This window comes from Lissotriton helveticus, chromosome 1_2 (genome assembly GCF_964261635.1).
Source record: "Lissotriton helveticus chromosome 1_2, aLisHel1.1, whole genome shotgun sequence".
NCBI classification, from domain to species: domain Eukaryota; kingdom Metazoa; phylum Chordata; class Amphibia; order Caudata; family Salamandridae; genus Lissotriton; species Lissotriton helveticus.
In genome coordinates, this window is record NC_136058.1 from 339,562,866 (window position 1) to 339,578,174 (window position 15,309).

At 46.4% G+C, this 15,309-nt stretch overlaps 24 non-coding genes across 24 annotated transcripts; 6 read left to right on the plus strand and 18 right to left on the minus strand.

Moving 5' to 3' along the window:
• Positions 1 to 3,877: 3,877 nt before the first annotated feature.
• Positions 3,878 to 3,949, minus strand: TRNAA-UGC (transfer RNA alanine (anticodon UGC)). Its single transcript has one exon. It is a non-coding gene; the product is annotated as a tRNA-Ala (tRNA).
• A 164-nt stretch (positions 3,950 to 4,113) lies between these two features.
• On the plus strand, positions 4,114 to 4,186 carry TRNAM-CAU (transfer RNA methionine (anticodon CAU)). Its single transcript has one exon. It is a non-coding gene; the product is annotated as a tRNA-Met (tRNA).
• A 195-nt stretch (positions 4,187 to 4,381) lies between these two features.
• On the minus strand, positions 4,382 to 4,453 carry TRNAA-CGC (transfer RNA alanine (anticodon CGC)). The gene has a single exon. It is a non-coding gene; the product is annotated as a tRNA-Ala (tRNA).
• Positions 4,454 to 5,066: 613 nt separating this feature from the next.
• TRNAY-GUA (transfer RNA tyrosine (anticodon GUA)) lies at positions 5,067 to 5,152 on the minus strand. Its single transcript is given in 2 exon segments — positions 5,067 to 5,102; positions 5,116 to 5,152. It is a non-coding gene; the product is annotated as a tRNA-Tyr (tRNA).
• Positions 5,153 to 5,908: 756 nt separating this feature from the next.
• Positions 5,909 to 5,980, minus strand: TRNAA-UGC (transfer RNA alanine (anticodon UGC)). The gene has a single exon. It is a non-coding gene; the product is annotated as a tRNA-Ala (tRNA).
• Positions 5,981 to 6,144: 164 nt separating this feature from the next.
• On the plus strand, positions 6,145 to 6,217 carry TRNAM-CAU (transfer RNA methionine (anticodon CAU)). The gene has a single exon. It is a non-coding gene; the product is annotated as a tRNA-Met (tRNA).
• Positions 6,218 to 6,412: 195 nt separating this feature from the next.
• On the minus strand, positions 6,413 to 6,484 carry TRNAA-CGC (transfer RNA alanine (anticodon CGC)). Its single transcript has one exon. It is a non-coding gene; the product is annotated as a tRNA-Ala (tRNA).
• A 613-nt stretch (positions 6,485 to 7,097) lies between these two features.
• On the minus strand, positions 7,098 to 7,183 carry TRNAY-GUA (transfer RNA tyrosine (anticodon GUA)). The gene is given in 2 exon segments: positions 7,098 to 7,133; positions 7,147 to 7,183. It is a non-coding gene; the product is annotated as a tRNA-Tyr (tRNA).
• Positions 7,184 to 7,939: 756 nt separating this feature from the next.
• On the minus strand, positions 7,940 to 8,011 carry TRNAA-UGC (transfer RNA alanine (anticodon UGC)). The gene has a single exon. It is a non-coding gene; the product is annotated as a tRNA-Ala (tRNA).
• Positions 8,012 to 8,175: 164 nt separating this feature from the next.
• On the plus strand, positions 8,176 to 8,248 carry TRNAM-CAU (transfer RNA methionine (anticodon CAU)). Its single transcript has one exon. It is a non-coding gene; the product is annotated as a tRNA-Met (tRNA).
• A 195-nt stretch (positions 8,249 to 8,443) lies between these two features.
• On the minus strand, positions 8,444 to 8,515 carry TRNAA-CGC (transfer RNA alanine (anticodon CGC)). Its single transcript has one exon. It is a non-coding gene; the product is annotated as a tRNA-Ala (tRNA).
• A 613-nt stretch (positions 8,516 to 9,128) lies between these two features.
• On the minus strand, positions 9,129 to 9,214 carry TRNAY-GUA (transfer RNA tyrosine (anticodon GUA)). Its single transcript is given in 2 exon segments — positions 9,129 to 9,164; positions 9,178 to 9,214. It is a non-coding gene; the product is annotated as a tRNA-Tyr (tRNA).
• Positions 9,215 to 9,970: 756 nt separating this feature from the next.
• On the minus strand, positions 9,971 to 10,042 carry TRNAA-UGC (transfer RNA alanine (anticodon UGC)). Its single transcript has one exon. It is a non-coding gene; the product is annotated as a tRNA-Ala (tRNA).
• A 164-nt stretch (positions 10,043 to 10,206) lies between these two features.
• TRNAM-CAU (transfer RNA methionine (anticodon CAU)) lies at positions 10,207 to 10,279 on the plus strand. The gene has a single exon. It is a non-coding gene; the product is annotated as a tRNA-Met (tRNA).
• Positions 10,280 to 10,474: 195 nt separating this feature from the next.
• Positions 10,475 to 10,546, minus strand: TRNAA-CGC (transfer RNA alanine (anticodon CGC)). The gene has a single exon. It is a non-coding gene; the product is annotated as a tRNA-Ala (tRNA).
• A 613-nt stretch (positions 10,547 to 11,159) lies between these two features.
• On the minus strand, positions 11,160 to 11,245 carry TRNAY-GUA (transfer RNA tyrosine (anticodon GUA)). Its single transcript is given in 2 exon segments — positions 11,160 to 11,195; positions 11,209 to 11,245. It is a non-coding gene; the product is annotated as a tRNA-Tyr (tRNA).
• Positions 11,246 to 12,001: 756 nt separating this feature from the next.
• Positions 12,002 to 12,073, minus strand: TRNAA-UGC (transfer RNA alanine (anticodon UGC)). Its single transcript has one exon. It is a non-coding gene; the product is annotated as a tRNA-Ala (tRNA).
• Positions 12,074 to 12,237: 164 nt separating this feature from the next.
• TRNAM-CAU (transfer RNA methionine (anticodon CAU)) lies at positions 12,238 to 12,310 on the plus strand. The gene has a single exon. It is a non-coding gene; the product is annotated as a tRNA-Met (tRNA).
• A 195-nt stretch (positions 12,311 to 12,505) lies between these two features.
• On the minus strand, positions 12,506 to 12,577 carry TRNAA-CGC (transfer RNA alanine (anticodon CGC)). Its single transcript has one exon. It is a non-coding gene; the product is annotated as a tRNA-Ala (tRNA).
• Positions 12,578 to 13,190: 613 nt separating this feature from the next.
• TRNAY-GUA (transfer RNA tyrosine (anticodon GUA)) lies at positions 13,191 to 13,276 on the minus strand. The gene is given in 2 exon segments: positions 13,191 to 13,226; positions 13,240 to 13,276. It is a non-coding gene; the product is annotated as a tRNA-Tyr (tRNA).
• Positions 13,277 to 14,032: 756 nt separating this feature from the next.
• On the minus strand, positions 14,033 to 14,104 carry TRNAA-UGC (transfer RNA alanine (anticodon UGC)). Its single transcript has one exon. It is a non-coding gene; the product is annotated as a tRNA-Ala (tRNA).
• A 164-nt stretch (positions 14,105 to 14,268) lies between these two features.
• TRNAM-CAU (transfer RNA methionine (anticodon CAU)) lies at positions 14,269 to 14,341 on the plus strand. Its single transcript has one exon. It is a non-coding gene; the product is annotated as a tRNA-Met (tRNA).
• Positions 14,342 to 14,536: 195 nt separating this feature from the next.
• Positions 14,537 to 14,608, minus strand: TRNAA-CGC (transfer RNA alanine (anticodon CGC)). The gene has a single exon. It is a non-coding gene; the product is annotated as a tRNA-Ala (tRNA).
• A 613-nt stretch (positions 14,609 to 15,221) lies between these two features.
• On the minus strand, positions 15,222 to 15,307 carry TRNAY-GUA (transfer RNA tyrosine (anticodon GUA)). The gene is given in 2 exon segments: positions 15,222 to 15,257; positions 15,271 to 15,307. It is a non-coding gene; the product is annotated as a tRNA-Tyr (tRNA).
• Positions 15,308 to 15,309: the final 2 nt, after the last annotated feature.

A 15,309-nucleotide genomic window follows, 5' to 3' on the forward strand; every position in this document is an offset into this window, starting at 1 on the left:
GTCTCCCACTGGACCCTTGTGGACCCTGGTACTGACCCAGCGGTCCGCCTCTTCAGCAAGTTTTCTAGGGTTAGATATCTTGCTATCAATAAGGTGCTGGCGCAGCTCTGGAAAACAGTTATTAGACAAGTGCTCCCAAGCAAACAAATCATAAAGAGCATCATAACTTTCCACTTTGCTGCCCTTTACCCAACCATCCATGGCTCTGCAAAAATATGACACATACTCCACCCACGTGGTACCAGGCAACTTCTTACATTCTCTAAAGGCCTGTCTGTACTTTTCTGGGGTCAGGCCATACCTTAACATTAAAGCATCTTTCATGTGAGCATAAGACGTCCTATTCTCAACAGGCATGTCTAACAGGGTATCTCTTCCCTCATTCACAAAGCGACCCCACAACCCCGCTCCCCAATCCTTCTCAGGGACCCGGTGGGCCAACAATGCTAACTCATATGCTTTAAACCACTGACCAATATCCTCATTCTTCTGAAAATCTTTGATCACATCTTTGGGAAAATAAAACCTACTTTCTGCAGGCACAGATGGGACGCTGCCACCAGAGGGATTCAATTCTAACTCCTTAGCTTTGAGCTCCATGTCCCTCACCATTTTCTCACGCTCAAAAGCTAACTTCTCTTTCAAACTCTAATCTCTTGATCTCCAAATCGGCTTCTCTCCTGCCTCTTGCATTCTCTATCTCCAACTGCCCATTTATCTTAAGTTTTGCCATTTCCACGTTGTAGGCTCGCTCCTTCGCCCTTTCTTCTCTTTCTTCAGGGGAAAGACCCTTGGAGGAAACACTGCTGCCAGGAGGGGATACAGGCCCAGTCACGGGCACTTCCTCCTCCCCTTCCTCTGTCGGTCCCACCACCGGATCAGAGGGGTTTCTGGCCTCTAACCAGGCTTCCAATGCTTTGAAATATTCTGCTTTCTTGGAGAGGCCTGGAGTAGGGACTTTCAATTGTTTGCAAAAGTGTTTCAGCTCCTTTAAGGAATAACCATTTATCTTACTCCTATCAAATTCCTCCACAACAGCAACAACAGGTGTAGTGCTTCCAGCAGTACTCATGGTCAAAACTGGCAGTTTCAAAAATCAAGCTTCAGGAAAAGCGGAGAACAAAAATAGAATATCCAACCAAAACAGATTGTGGCTGCGCTATGGTCTGCTTTCACTATGTAGCGCACACTAATCACTGCACATGGGTCATAAATGCAAAGTTCAAAATCCCACCGCTGACCCACCAATGTTAGAAGCGGCTGTCTCTAGTTGGCAGAGGTATACACTTCTGACAAATAGGGACACACCTTTTCTAGTCAGGGCAAGGAGATCACACACTTAGATAACCCCTGCTCACCCCCTTGGTAGCTTGGCAAAGCAGACAGGCTTATCTCAGAGGCAGTGCGTTAAGCATTTATGACCACATACAGTAATAAAGTGAATACACTACAAATGGACACGACACAGTAGTATTATAAAAATAAGTATTTTTATATAAGGTTTAGCACAAGACCAAATAACGACAAAAATATACCACAGTCTTAATAAATACTCTTGGAAGGAAAAATAATAGTTCAAGCACGGTTTCTTCTTAGCACAAAAGTCTTTAGTATCAAAAGCAACTCTTCTTCTCTAAAACACAGTTCTTGGCAACAATGTAACCCACACGGGAGTCACATGACGTCGAGGCAAAGTTAATCCAAAGGTTCGGCGTCGACCGCGAGGAGCGCTACGTCGAGCCCGGAGTCACACAGACCCCAACAACACAGTACCTTGGAAAAGTGAAGCACTCGATGATCAGCGGCATCGAGATGTCCGGCGTCGCGTCTTCGGCGTCGATCGGGCCTCGGAGTCGGGGCGATCTGCAGCGGCGTCGACCGAAGTCAGGCGGGAGCAGCGCTCACGGGATGAAGCAGGATACGGCGTCGTCGATGTCGATGTTGCAAGAGTGAGCAGCGCTCACGGCGTCGAGAGAGCTCGAAGTCGATGCGATCAGCGGCGGTGCAGACACGGGGTCACTTGGAGCTGGAGCCGAACTCACTACTCACTGGCGTTGCTGCTGGCGTCGATCGGGCCCGGCGGCCGGCGTCGAGGAAGCGGGACACTGGAGCCGTTACTCACGATGTCGAGCTGGATTCGGCGGCGTCCGTCGGCGTCGAGATTGCTGGATTCTTTCAGAGGTGCTGGATTCACAAATCCCAGCAAATAGCACTTTAAGCAGATGAAGTCCTTTAGCCCTGTGACTTCAACAGGAGACTGGCACTCTTCCAGCCCTTGGAGATTTTCTCAGCAAAGAGTGAGAGTACACACAAAGTTCCTCTCTCCTGGTTCCTTGGCAAAAATAAAGAAGCAATGCAGGATTCCCCCAACAAACAGCACTCTGGCAGAAGGGGTAGGCAGTCCTTAGATCAGCAGGCTTCTTGTCCTTGGTTCAGGTTTCCTTGTCAGAAGTGATCTAAATTCTTGGTTCAGGGGTCCTTCTCTTATACCCCTTTTTGGCTTTGATCCCTTTGTCCATGCAGGGGAAATTCCCCCCATCCTGGGTTTGTTGTGGGTGTTGCCAGGCCAGAGCACCTGGCCTATTCACTGGGCAGGGCAGAGTCCTCAGCCGCTCAGCAGGAGCGGAGCCAGCATTGTCACTGGCAGGGGCAGGGCCATCAGCTGCCCGGCAGGAGGCGGGCCAGGGAAGTCCCAGGCAAGCACAGAGTCATCAGTCGCCTGGCAGGGGGGCGGAGCCAACATTGTATCAGGCAGGGCAGGCTATCAAGAGCTACTCTTCCCCTACTCTCAATGCAAATGCCCCACTCATCCCACACTGACTCATTCAGACTCTCTGGAGCCACCCAGCTCCTGTCACACACACACCAGAACCAGCAGAGACCGGTAGACAGTTAGACAAGAAAATAGCTACTTTCTAAAAGTGCTATTTTCAAACACAGAGTCCAAAAACCATCCACACAAACGGATGCGTTATTAAACCCTGAGTTCAGGGATACCAAACTCGACATTGCACCATGCTCCCCGAGCCCGCTAGGATTATAGCATTAATAATCCTGACAGCCCATTCTAACTGATGGAGAGCAGGCTACCTTACAATAGTGAAAAACGACTATGGATGTAATTCACTATTAGGACATGCCAACCTTGTCAGGCTTGTCCTACCTTATGCTTACAATGCACCCTGCCCGTGGGCCTACTATAGGGGTGACTAACATGAAGTTAAGGGAAGGTTTAGGGACTGGCAAGTAGGTGTACTTGCGCAGTCCTCGTGGCAGTCAGACTGCACGTGGTCTGGCAATGGCAGACCTTCAGACATACTTTTACTAGGCCGCTCTTGTGGGTGGCACAACATGTGCTGCAGGCCCACTAGCAGCATTTGTATTTACAAGCCCTGGCACTCCTGGTGCACTCTACTAGGGACTGATAGTAAACCAAATAAGCCAAACATGGAAGTCGATCAATACAGCAATTTCACATAGGGAGCACTTGCACTGTGGCACTGATCAGCAGTGGCACAGTGCCCAAAGCATATACCAGCAAAAACATCGTAAACAGAGGAGGCAAACAGAAAAAATGGAGGAGAGACTCATGCCAATGATGCCAGGTCTAACAATGACCAAGATGGCTGCCACAGATTTCTATCCTAAATGTATTAAGATTGCCAAGATTAATCATCACTTTGATGGCTTAAACAAGTAAGATTCTTTGGTTCTATAAGCATCAAAAATGAGATTGCCCCATTTCATGGGGTTTTCCAAGGCACACGTCTCACAGTTTAAGTGGGGTTCGTATCCCAGTTGCATGGCATATCTCTTCCTTAATACTGACAGCCAGCCTAGTTTTCTGCCAAAATCCAAGATAAGCATGGCAAAAGTCTGGAGATGCCGGGGATTGAACCCGGGGCCTCATACATGCAAAGCATGCGCTCTACCACTGAGCTACATCCCCTTGTATGCCAAGTTTTACTGTATGCATGGAAACCCTGAATGTAAGTGTCTGCCAAGTCAACCCACTTGACACTGCAGCATAAAGTCTCAGTCAGGAAAATCCTTAAGCCTCGCACCTGGATTATCTTCCTGGTCTATAGTCTTGTTTAGAGATGCTTGTGTGCAGCCTTCTTAGCGCAGTAGGCAGCGCGTCAGTCTCATAATCTGAAGGTCCTGAGTTCGATCCTCAGAGAGGGCATTTATTTCCTCCTTTTGGCAAGCAAAATTCTCAGATTTTCTTGAAAAGTGGAAACTATGCCTATTTCAAACAATATTTTTCAATGCAACCTATTTAAGTGGGGTTCTGACCCCCCAACTGCCTGAGAAACCTCAACTTTCCACAAGGTGGCAGGCTAGCCTTCTGGAAAAAGCCGAGATACAGAACAGCGACTCCTGGAGATGCCAGGGATTGAAACCGGGGCCTCATACATGCGAAGCATGCGCTCTACCACTGAGCTACATCCCCTCCACTGCCCTCTAAAGTTTTGCTGGATGCAAGGAGACTCTGGAGCCCACGGACTGCAAAGTCTCGATTTGAGACTAGAATGTAAAGTGTCAGGCATGAAATTGCCCACGCCTTACGTGAGGGCTGTCTTCATGGAGCATATACTTAGTGCAATCAGGGTTCGATTCTCCGGCAGGGCTTTTATTTGCTCAGTTTGGAATGCAAAACTTCTCAGGATTTCCCCAAATGTGTAAACTGTTGGTCTACTTTCCAGCTTGCTCAGCCTTTCGGGGGATGATTCCATTGGCTATGCCCTCTTGCCCATCGGTGGACACTCAAATTGAAGGCAAGTCACAGTGTGATTGGCTGCCAAGCAGCTACCGTGGTGCAATGCAATTGGAAGTCTGCCAAGGGCATACATGTACTAATGCAATGCTTTGGTAGCAGTTTTGATCAGCAGGTTTCCATTACTGTTCTTCACGCCTCCCCTAGCGATGACTATGTCATCAATTCCCTTTGAAAGCAGATAGAGTACGCTTCTTTTCCAGTATTTATCGAAGCTCGGGGACTTTTTCATAATCAACGGAAGGTATTGTTGATTAACAGCAAAAGACATGGAAATGAAACCACAAAATCCTTCGAGCCGGATTTGAACCAGCGACCTAAGGATGCCCGAATTAATGCTACAGTCCTCCGCTCTACCAACTGAGCTATCGAAGGAGGGGTAGCAGAAGCTCATAGCACTGAAATTACCTCTCGCTCAAGAAAGGTTGTGGGGGGTGGGGACCAGGAGCAGACAGATGAAAATCATCAATATTAATCGCGGCTCCCTCTCAAAGCTACCACTTCTGAGAGCACACTGTGAGTTACGTCTTATCACCTCAAAGGAGGATTTCACACCAAAGTGGATGTTCCGTCTTGGCTTGGTGAAAAGCAGGGGCGCCGCAATGATGAATTTTACAGAAAGGAAAGGAACTTTGATACAAAGACCTTAGGAAGCATTGGTGGCAAATGGATGGAAGCCTTTAACCGTGAGAAAAATGACAGAAAGTTATGGGAGTCATTACCACGCACCCAGCTTCAAGAACATGCATTTTGGGTTCATTTTTGAAAGGAAAGAGAATGGAAAAATCAGTAGAGTAAAGGCAACATATTCAGTTTTTCTTGAAGCTACTGTAGAGAGTCTCTGGTTTAGAGGAAGAACCCTTACCAATGACCAAGATGGCTGCCACAGATTTCTATCGAAAATGTATTAAGATTGCCAAGATTAATCATCACTTTGATGGCTTAAACAAGTAAGATTCTTTGGTTCTATAAGCATCAAAAATGAGATAGCCCCATTTCATGGGGTTTTCCAAGGCACACGTCTCACAGTTTAAGTGGGGTTCGTATCCCAGTTGCATGACATATCTCTTCCTTAATACTGACAGCCAGCCTAGTTTTCTGCCAAAATCCAAGATAAGCATGGCAAAAGTCTGGAGATGCCAGGGATTGAACCCGGGGCCTCATACATGCAAAGCATGCGCTCTACCACTGAGCTACATCCCCTTGCATGCCAAGTTTTACTGTATGCATGGAAACCCTGAATGTAAGTGTCTGCCAAGTCAACCCACTTGACACTGCAGCATAAAGTCTCAGTCAGGAAAATCCTTAAGCCTCGCACCTGGATTATCTTCCTGGTCTATAGTCTTGTTTAGAGATGCTTGTGTGCAGCCTTCTTAGCGCAGTAGGCAGCGCGTCAGTCTCATAATCTGAAGGTCCTGAGTTCGATCCTCAGAGAGGGCATTTATTTCCTCCTTTTGGCAAGCAAAATTCTCAGATTTTCTTGAAAAGTGGAAACTATGCCTATTTCAAACAATATTTTTCAATGCAACCTATTTAAGTGGGGTTCTGACCCCCCAACTGCCTGAGAAACCTCAACTTTCCACAAGGTGGCAGGCTAGCCTTCTGGAAAAAGCCGAGATACAGAACAGCGACTCCTGGAGATGCCGGGGATTGAACCCGGGGCCTCATACATGCGAAGCATGCGCTCTACCACTGAGCTACATCCCCTCCACTGCCCTCTAAAGTTTTGCTGGATGCAAGGAGACTCTGGAGCCCACGGACTGCAAAGTCTCGATTTGAGACTAGAATGTAAAGTGTCAGGCATGAAATTGCCCACGCCTTACGTGAGGGCTGTCTTCATGGAGCATATACTTAGTGCAATCAGGGTTCGATTCTCCGGCAGGGCTTTTATTTGCTCAGTTTGGAATGCAAAACTTCTCAGGATTTCCCCAAATGTGTAAACTGTTGGTCTACTTTCCAGCTTGCTCAGCCTTTCGGGGGATGATTCCATTGGCTATGCCCTCTTGCCCATCGGTGGACACTCAAATTGAAGGCAAGTCACAGTGTGATTGGCTGCCAAGCAGCTACCGTGGTGCAATGCAATTGGAAGTCTGCCAAGGGCATACATGTACTAATGCAATGCTTTGGTAGCAGTTTTGATCAGCAGGTTTCCATTACTGTTCTTCACGCCTCCCCTAGCGATGACTATGTCATCAATTCCCTTTGAAAGCAGATAGAGTACGCTTCTTTTCCAGTATTTATCGAAGCTCGGGGACTTTTTCATAATCAACGGAAGGTATTGTTGATTAACAGCAAAAGACATGGAAATGAAACCACAAAATCCTTCGAGCCGGATTTGAACCAGCGACCTAAGGATGCCCGAATTAATGCTACAGTCCTCCGCTCTACCAACTGAGCTATCGAAGGAGGGGTAGCAGAAGCTCATAGCACTGAAATTACCTCTCGCTCAAGAAAGGTTGTGGGGGGTGGGGACCAGGAGCAGACAGATGAAAATCATCAATATTAATCGCGGCTCCCTCTCAAAGCTACCACTTCTGAGAGCACACTGTGAGTTACGTCTTATCACCTCAAAGGAGGATTTCACACCAAAGTGGATGTTCCGTCTTGGCTTGGTGAAAAGCAGGGGCGCCGCAATGATGAATTTTACAGAAAGGAAAGGAACTTTGATACAAAGACCTTAGGAAGCATTGGTGGCAAATGGATGGAAGCCTTTAACCGTGAGAAAAATGACAGAAAGTTATGGGAGTCATTACCACGCACCCAGCTTCAAGAACATGCATTTTGGGTTCATTTTTGAAAGGAAAGAGAATGGAAAAATCAGTAGAGTAAAGGCAACATATTCAGTTTTTCTTGAAGCTACTGTAGAGAGTCTCTGGTTTAGAGGAAGAACCCTTACCAATGACCAAGATGGCTGCCACAGATTTCTATCCTAAATGTATTAAGATTGCCAAGATTAATCATCACTTTGATGGCTTAAACAAGTAAGATTCTTTGGTTCTATAAGCATCAAAAATGAGATTGCCCCATTTCATGGGGTTTTCCAAGGCACACGTCTCACAGTTTAAGTGGGGTTCGTATCCCAGTTGCATGGCATATCTCTTCCTTAATACTGACAGCCAGCCTAGTTTTCTGCCAAAATCCAAGATAAGCATGGCAAAAGTCTGGAGATGCCGGGGATTGAACCCGGGGCCTCATACATGCAAAGCATGCACTCTACCACTGAGCTACATCCCCTTGTATGCCAAGTTTTACTGTATGCATGGAAACCCTGAATGTAAGTGTCTGCCAAGTCAACCCACTTGACACTGCAGCATAAAGTCTCAGTCAGGAAAATCCTTAAGCCTCGCACCTGGATTATCTTCCTGGTCTATAGTCTTGTTTAGAGATGCTTGTGTGCAGCCTTCTTAGCGCAGTAGGCAGCGCGTCAGTCTCATAATCTGAAGGTCCTGAGTTCGATCCTCAGAGAGGGCATTTATTTCCTCCTTTTGGCAAGCAAAATTCTCAGATTTTCTTGAAAAGTGGAAACTATGCCTATTTCAAACAATATTTTTCAATGCAACCTATTTAAGTGGGGTTCTGACCCCCCAACTGCCTGAGAAACCTCAACTTTCCACAAGGTGGCAGGCTAGCCTTCTGGAAAAAGCCGAGATACAGAACAGCGCCTCCTGGAGATGCCGGGGATTGAACCCGGGGCCTCATACATGCGAAGCATGCGCTCTACCACTGAGCTACATCCCCTCCACTGCCCTCTAAAGTTTTGCTGGATGCAAGGAGACTCTGGAGCCCACGGACTGCAAAGTCTCGATTTGAGACTAGAATGTAAAGTGTCAGGCATGAAATTGCCCACGCCTTACGTGAGGGCTGTCTTCATGGAGCATATACTTAGTGCAATCAGGGTTCGATTCTCCGGCAGGGCTTTTATTTGCTCAGTTTGGAATGCAAAACTTCTCAGGATTTCCCCAAATGTGTAAACTGTTGGTCTACTTTCCAGCTTGCTCAGCCTTTCGGGGGATGATTCCATTGGCTATGCCCTCTTGCCCATCGGTGGACACTCAAATTGAAGGCAAGTCACAGTGTGATTGGCTGCCAAGCAGCTACCGTGGTGCAATGCAATTGGAAGTCTGCCAAGGGCATACATGTACTAATGCAATGCTTTGGTAGCAGTTTTGATCAGCAGGTTTCCTTTACTGTTCTTCACGCCTCCCCTAGCGATGACTATGTCATCAATTCCCTTTGAAAGCAGATAGAGTACGCTTCTTTTCCAGTATTTATCGAAGCTCGGGGACTTTTTCATAATCAACGGAAGGTATTGTTGATTAACAGCAAAAGACATGGAAATGAAACCACAAAATCCTTCGAGCCGGATTTGAACCAGCGACCTAAGGATGCCCGAATTAATGCTACAGTCCTCCGCTCTACCAACTGAGCTATCGAAGGAGGGGTAGCAGAAGCTCATAGCACTGAAATTACCTCTCGCTCAAGAAAGGTTGTGGGGGGTGGGGACCAGGAGCAGACAGATGAAAATCATCAATATTAATCGCGGCTCCCTCTCAAAGCTACCACTTCTGAGAGCACACTGTGAGTTACGTCTTATCACCTCAAAGGAGGATTTCACACCAAAGTGGATGTTCCGTCTTGGCTTGGTGAAAAGCAGGGGCGCCGCAATGATGAATTTTACAGAAAGGAAAGGAACTTTGATACAAAGACCTTAGGAAGCATTGGTGGCAAATGGATGGAAGCCTTTAACCGTGAGAAAAATGACAGAAAGTTATGGGAGTCATTACCACGCACCCAGCTTCAAGAACATGCATTTTGGGTTCATTTTTGAAAGGAAAGAGAATGGAAAAATCAGTAGAGTAAAGGCAACATATTCAGTTTTTCTTGAAGCTACTGTAGAGAGTCTCTGGTTTAGAGGAAGAACCCTTACCAATGACCAAGATGGCTGCCACAGATTTCTATCCTAAATGTATTAAGATTGCCAAGATTAATCATCACTTTGATGGCTTAAACAAGTAAGATTCTTTGGTTCTATAAGCATCAAAAATGAGATTGCCCCATTTCATGGGGTTTTCCAAGGCACACGTCTCACAGTTTAAGTGGGGTTCGTATCCCAGTTGCATGGCATATCTCTTCCTTAATACTGACAGCCAGCCTAGTTTTCTGCCAAAATCCAAGATAAGCATGGCAAAAGTCTGGAGATGCCGGGGATTGAACCCGGGGCCTCATACATGCAAAGCATGCGCTCTACCACTGAGCTACATCCCCTTGTATGCCAAGTTTTACTGTATGCATGGAAACCCTGAATGTAAGTGTCTGCCAAGTCAACCCACTTGACACTGCAGCATAAAGTCTCAGTCAGGAAAATCCTTAAGCCTCGCACCTGGATTATCTTCCTGGTCTATAGTCTTGTTTAGAGATGCTTGTGTGCAGCCTTCTTAGCGCAGTAGGCAGCGCGTCAGTCTCATAATCTGAAGGTCCTGAGTTCGATCCTCAGAGAGGGCATTTATTTCCTCCTTTTGGCAAGCAAAATTCTCAGATTTTCTTGAAAAGTGGAAACTATGCCTATTTCAAACAATATTTTTCAATGCAACCTATTTAAGTGGGGTTCTGACCCCCCAACTGCCTGAGAAACCTCAACTTTCCACAAGGTGGCAGGCTAGCCTTCTGGAAAAAGCCGAGATACAGAACAGCGACTCCTGGAGATGCCGGGGATTGAACCCGGGGCCTCATACAAGCGAAGCATGCGCTCTACCACTGAGCTACATCCCCTCCACTGCCCTCTAAAGTTTTGCTGGATGCAAGGAGACTCTGGAGCCCACGGACTGCAAAGTCTCGATTTGAGACTAGAATGTAAAGTGTCAGGCATGAAATTGCCCACGCCTTACGTGAGGGCTGTCTTCATGGAGCATATACTTAGTGCAATCAGGGTTCGATTCTCCGGCAGGGCTTTTATTTGCTCAGTTTGGAATGCAAAACTTCTCAGGATTTCCCCAAATGTGTAAACTGTTGGTCTACTTTCCAGCTTGCTCAGCCTTTCGGGGGATGATTCCATTGGCTATGCCCTCTTGCCCATCGGTGGACACTCAAATTGAAGGCAAGTCACAGTGTGATTGGCTGCCAAGCAGCTACCGTGGTGCAATGCAATTGGAAGTCTGCCAAGGGCATACATGTACTAATGCAATGCTTTGGTAGCAGTTTTGATCAGCAGGTTTCCATTACTGTTCTTCACGCCTCCCCTAGCGATGACTATGTCATCAATTCCCTTTGAAAGCAGATAGAGTACGCTTCTTTTCCAGTATTTATCGAAGCTCGGGGACTTTTTCATAATCAACGGAAGGTATTGTTGATTAACAGCAAAAGACATGGAAATGAAACCACAAAATCCTTCGAGCCGGATTTGAACCAGCGACCTAAGGATGCCCGAATTAATGCTACAGTCCTCCGCTCTACCAACTGAGCTATTGAAGGAGGGGTAGCAGAAGCTCATAGCACTGAAATTACCTCTCGCTCAAGAAAGGTTGTGGGGGGTGGGGACCAGGAGCAGACAGATGAAAATCATCAATATTAATCGCGGCTCCCTCTCAAAGCTACCACTTCTGAGAGCACACTGTGAGTTACGTCTTATCACCTCAAAGGAGGATTTCACACCAAAGTGGATGTTCCGTCTTGGCTTGGTGAAAAGCAGGGGCGCCGCAATGATGAATTTTACAGAAAGGAAAGGAACTTTGATACAAAGACCTTAGGAAGCATTGGTGGCAAATGGATGGAAGCCTTTAACCGTGAGAAAAATGACAGAAAGTTATGGGAGTCATTACCACGCACCCAGCTTCAAGAACATGCATTTTGGGTTCATTTTTGAAAGGAAAGAGAATGGAAAAATCAGTAGAGTAAAGGCAACATATTCAGTTTTTCTTGAAGCTACTGTAGAGAGTCTCTGGTTTAGAGGAAGAACCCTTACCAATGACCAAGATGGCTGCCACAGATTTCTATCCTAAATGTATTAAGATTGCCAAGATTAATCATCACTTTGATGGCTTAAACAAGTAAGATTCTTTGGTTCTATAAGCATCAAAAATGAGATTGCCCCATTTCATGGGGTTTTCCAAGGCACACGTCTCACAGTTTAAGTGGGGTTCGTATCCCAGTTGCATGGCATATCTCTTCCTTAATACTGACAGCCAGCCTAGTTTTCTGCCAAAATCCAAGATAAGCATGGCAAAAGTCTGGAGATGCCGGGGATTGAACCCGGGGCCTCATACATGCAAAGCATGCGCTCTACCACTGAGCTACATCCCCTTGTATGCCAAGTTTTACTGTATGCATGGAAACCCTGAATGTAAGTGTCTGCCAAGTCAACCCACTTGACACTGCAGCATAAAGTCTCAGTCAGGAAAATCCTTAAGCCTCGCACCTGGATTATCTTCCTGGTCTATAGTCTTGTTTAGAGATGCTTGTGTGCAGCCTTCTTAGCGCAGTAGGCAGCGCGTCAGTCTCATAATCTGAAGGTCCTGAGTTCGATCCTCAGAGAGGGCATTTATTTCCTCCTTTTGGCAAGCAAAATTCTCAGATTTTCTTGAAAAGTGGAAACTATGCCTATTTCAAACAATATTTTTCAATGCAACCTATTTAAGTGGGGTTCTGACCCCCCAACTGCCTGAGAAACCTCAACTTTCCACAAGGTGGCAGGCTAGCCTTCTGGAAAAAGCCGAGATACAGAACAGCGACTCCTGGAGATGCCAGGGATTGAACCCGGGGCCTCATACATGCGAAGCATGCACTCTACCACTGAGCTACATCCCCTCCACTGCCCTCTAAAGTTTTGCTGGATGCAAGGAGACTCTGGAGCCCACGGACTGCAAAGTCTCGATTTGAGACTAGAATGTAAAGTGTCAGGCATGAAATTGCCCACGCCTTACGTGAGGGCTGTCTTCATGGAGCATATACTTAGTGCAATCAGGGTTCGATTCTCCGGCAGGGCTTTTATTTGCTCAGTTTGGAATGCAAAACTTCTCAGGATTTCCCCAAATGTGTAAACTGTTGGTCTACTTTCCAGCTTGCTCAGCCTTTCGGGGGATGATTCCATTGGCTATGCCCTCTTGCCCATCGGTGGACACTCATATTGAAGGCAAGTCACAGTGTGATTGGCTGCCAAGCAGCTACCGTGGTGCAATGCAATTGGAAGTCTGCCAAGGGCATACATGTACTAATGCAATGCTTTGGTAGCAGTTTTGATCAGCAGGTTTCCTTTACTGTTCTTCACGCCTCCCCTAGCGATGACTATGTCATCAATTCCCTTTGAAAGCAGATAGAGTACGCTTCTTTTCCAGTATTTATCGAAGCTCGGGGACTTTTTCATAATCAACGGAAGGTATTGTTGATTAACAGCAAAAGACATGGAAATGAAACCACAAAATCCTTCGAGCCGGATTTGAACCAGCGACCTAAGGATGCCCGAATTAATGCTACAGTCCTCCGCTCTACCAACTGAGCTATTGAAGGAGGGGTAGCAGAAGCTCATAGCACTGAAATTACCTCTCGCTCAAGAAAGGTTGTGGGGGGTGGGGACCAGGAGCAGACAGATGAAAATCATCAATATTAATCGCGGCTCCCTCTCAAAGCTACCACTTCTGAGAGCACACTGTGAGTTACGTCTTATCACCTCAAAGGAGGATTTCACACCAAAGTGGATGTTCCGTCTTGGCTTGGTGAAAAGCAGGGGCGCCGCAATGATGAATTTTACAGAAAGGAAAGGAACTTTGATACAAAGACCTTAGGAAGCATTGGTGGCAAATGGATGGAAGCCTTTAACCGTGAGAAAAATGACAGAAAGTTATGGGAGTCATTACCACGCACCCAGCTTCAAGAACATGCATTTTGGGTTCATTTTTGAAAGGAAAGAGAATGGAAAAATCAGTAGAGTAAAGGCAACATATTCAGTTTTTCTTGAAGCTACTGTAGAGAGTCTCTGGTTTAGAGGAAGAACCCTTACCAATGACCAAGATGGCTGCCACAGATTTCTATCCTAAATGTATTAAGATTGCCAAGATTAATCATCACTTTGATGGCTTAAACAAGTAAGATTCTTTGGTTCTATAAGCATCAAAAATGAGATTGCCCCATTTCATGGGGTTTTCCAAGGCACACGTCTCACAGTTTAAGTGGGGTTCGTATCCCAGTTGCATGGCATATCTCTTCCTTAATACTGACAGCCAGCCTAGTTTTCTGCCAAAATCCAAGATAAGCATGGCAAAAGTCTGGAGATGCCGGGGATTGAACCCGGGGCCTCATACATGCAAAGCATGCGCTCTACCACTGAGCTACATCCCCTTGTATGCCAAGTTTTACTGTATGCATGGAAACCCTGAATGTAAGTGTCTGCCAAGTCAACCCACTTGACACTGCAGCATAAAGTCTCAGTCAGGAAAATCCTTAAGCCTCGCACCTGGATTATCTTCCTGGTCTATAGTCTTGTTTAGAGATGCTTGTGTGCAGCCTTCTTAGCGCAGTAGGCAGCGCGTCAGTCTCATAATCTGAAGGTCCTGAGTTCGATCCTCAGAGAGGGCATTTATTTCCTCCTTTTGGCAAGCAAAATTCTCAGATTTTCTTGAAAAGTGGAAACTATGCCTATTTCAAACAATATTTTTCAATGCAACCTATTTAAGTGGGGTTCTGACCCCCCAACTGCCTGAGAAACCTCAACTTTCCACAAGGTGGCAGGCTAGCCTTCTGGAAAAAGCCGAGATACAGAACAGCGACTCCTGGAGATGCCGGGGATTGAACCCGGGGCCTCATACATGCGAAGCATGCACTCTACCACTGAGCTACATCCCCTCCACTGCCCTCTAAAGTTTTGCTGGATGCAAGGAGACTCTGGAGCCCACGGACTGCAAAGTCTCGATTTGAGACTAGAATGTAAAGTGTCAGGCATGAAATTGCCCACGCCTTACGTGAGGGCTGTCTTCATGGAGCATATACTTAGTGCAATCAGGGTTCGATTCTCCGGCAGGGCTTTTATTTGCTCAGTTTGGAATGCAAAACTTCTCAGGATTTCCCCAAATGTGTAAACTGTTGGTCTACTTTCCAGCTTGCTCAGCCTTTCGGGGGATGATTCCATTGGCTATGCCCTCTTGCCCATCGGTGGACACTCAAATTGAAGGCAAGTCACAGTGTGATTGGCTGCCAAGCAGCTACCGTGGTGCAATGCAATTGGAAGTCTGCCAAGGGCATACATGTACTAATGCAATGCTTTGGTAGCAGTTTTGATCAGCAGGTTTCCTTTACTGTTCTTCACGCCTCCCCTAGCGATGACTATGTCATCAATTCCCTTTGAAAGCAGATAGAGTACGCTTCTTTTCCAGTATTTATCGAAGCTCGGGGACTTTTTCATAATCAACGGAAGGTATTGTTGATTAACAGCAAAAGACATGGAAATGAAACCACAAAATCCTTCGAGCCGGATTTGAACCAGCGACCTAAGGATGCCCGAATTAATGCTACAGTCCTCCGCTCTACCAACTGAGCTATCGAAGGAG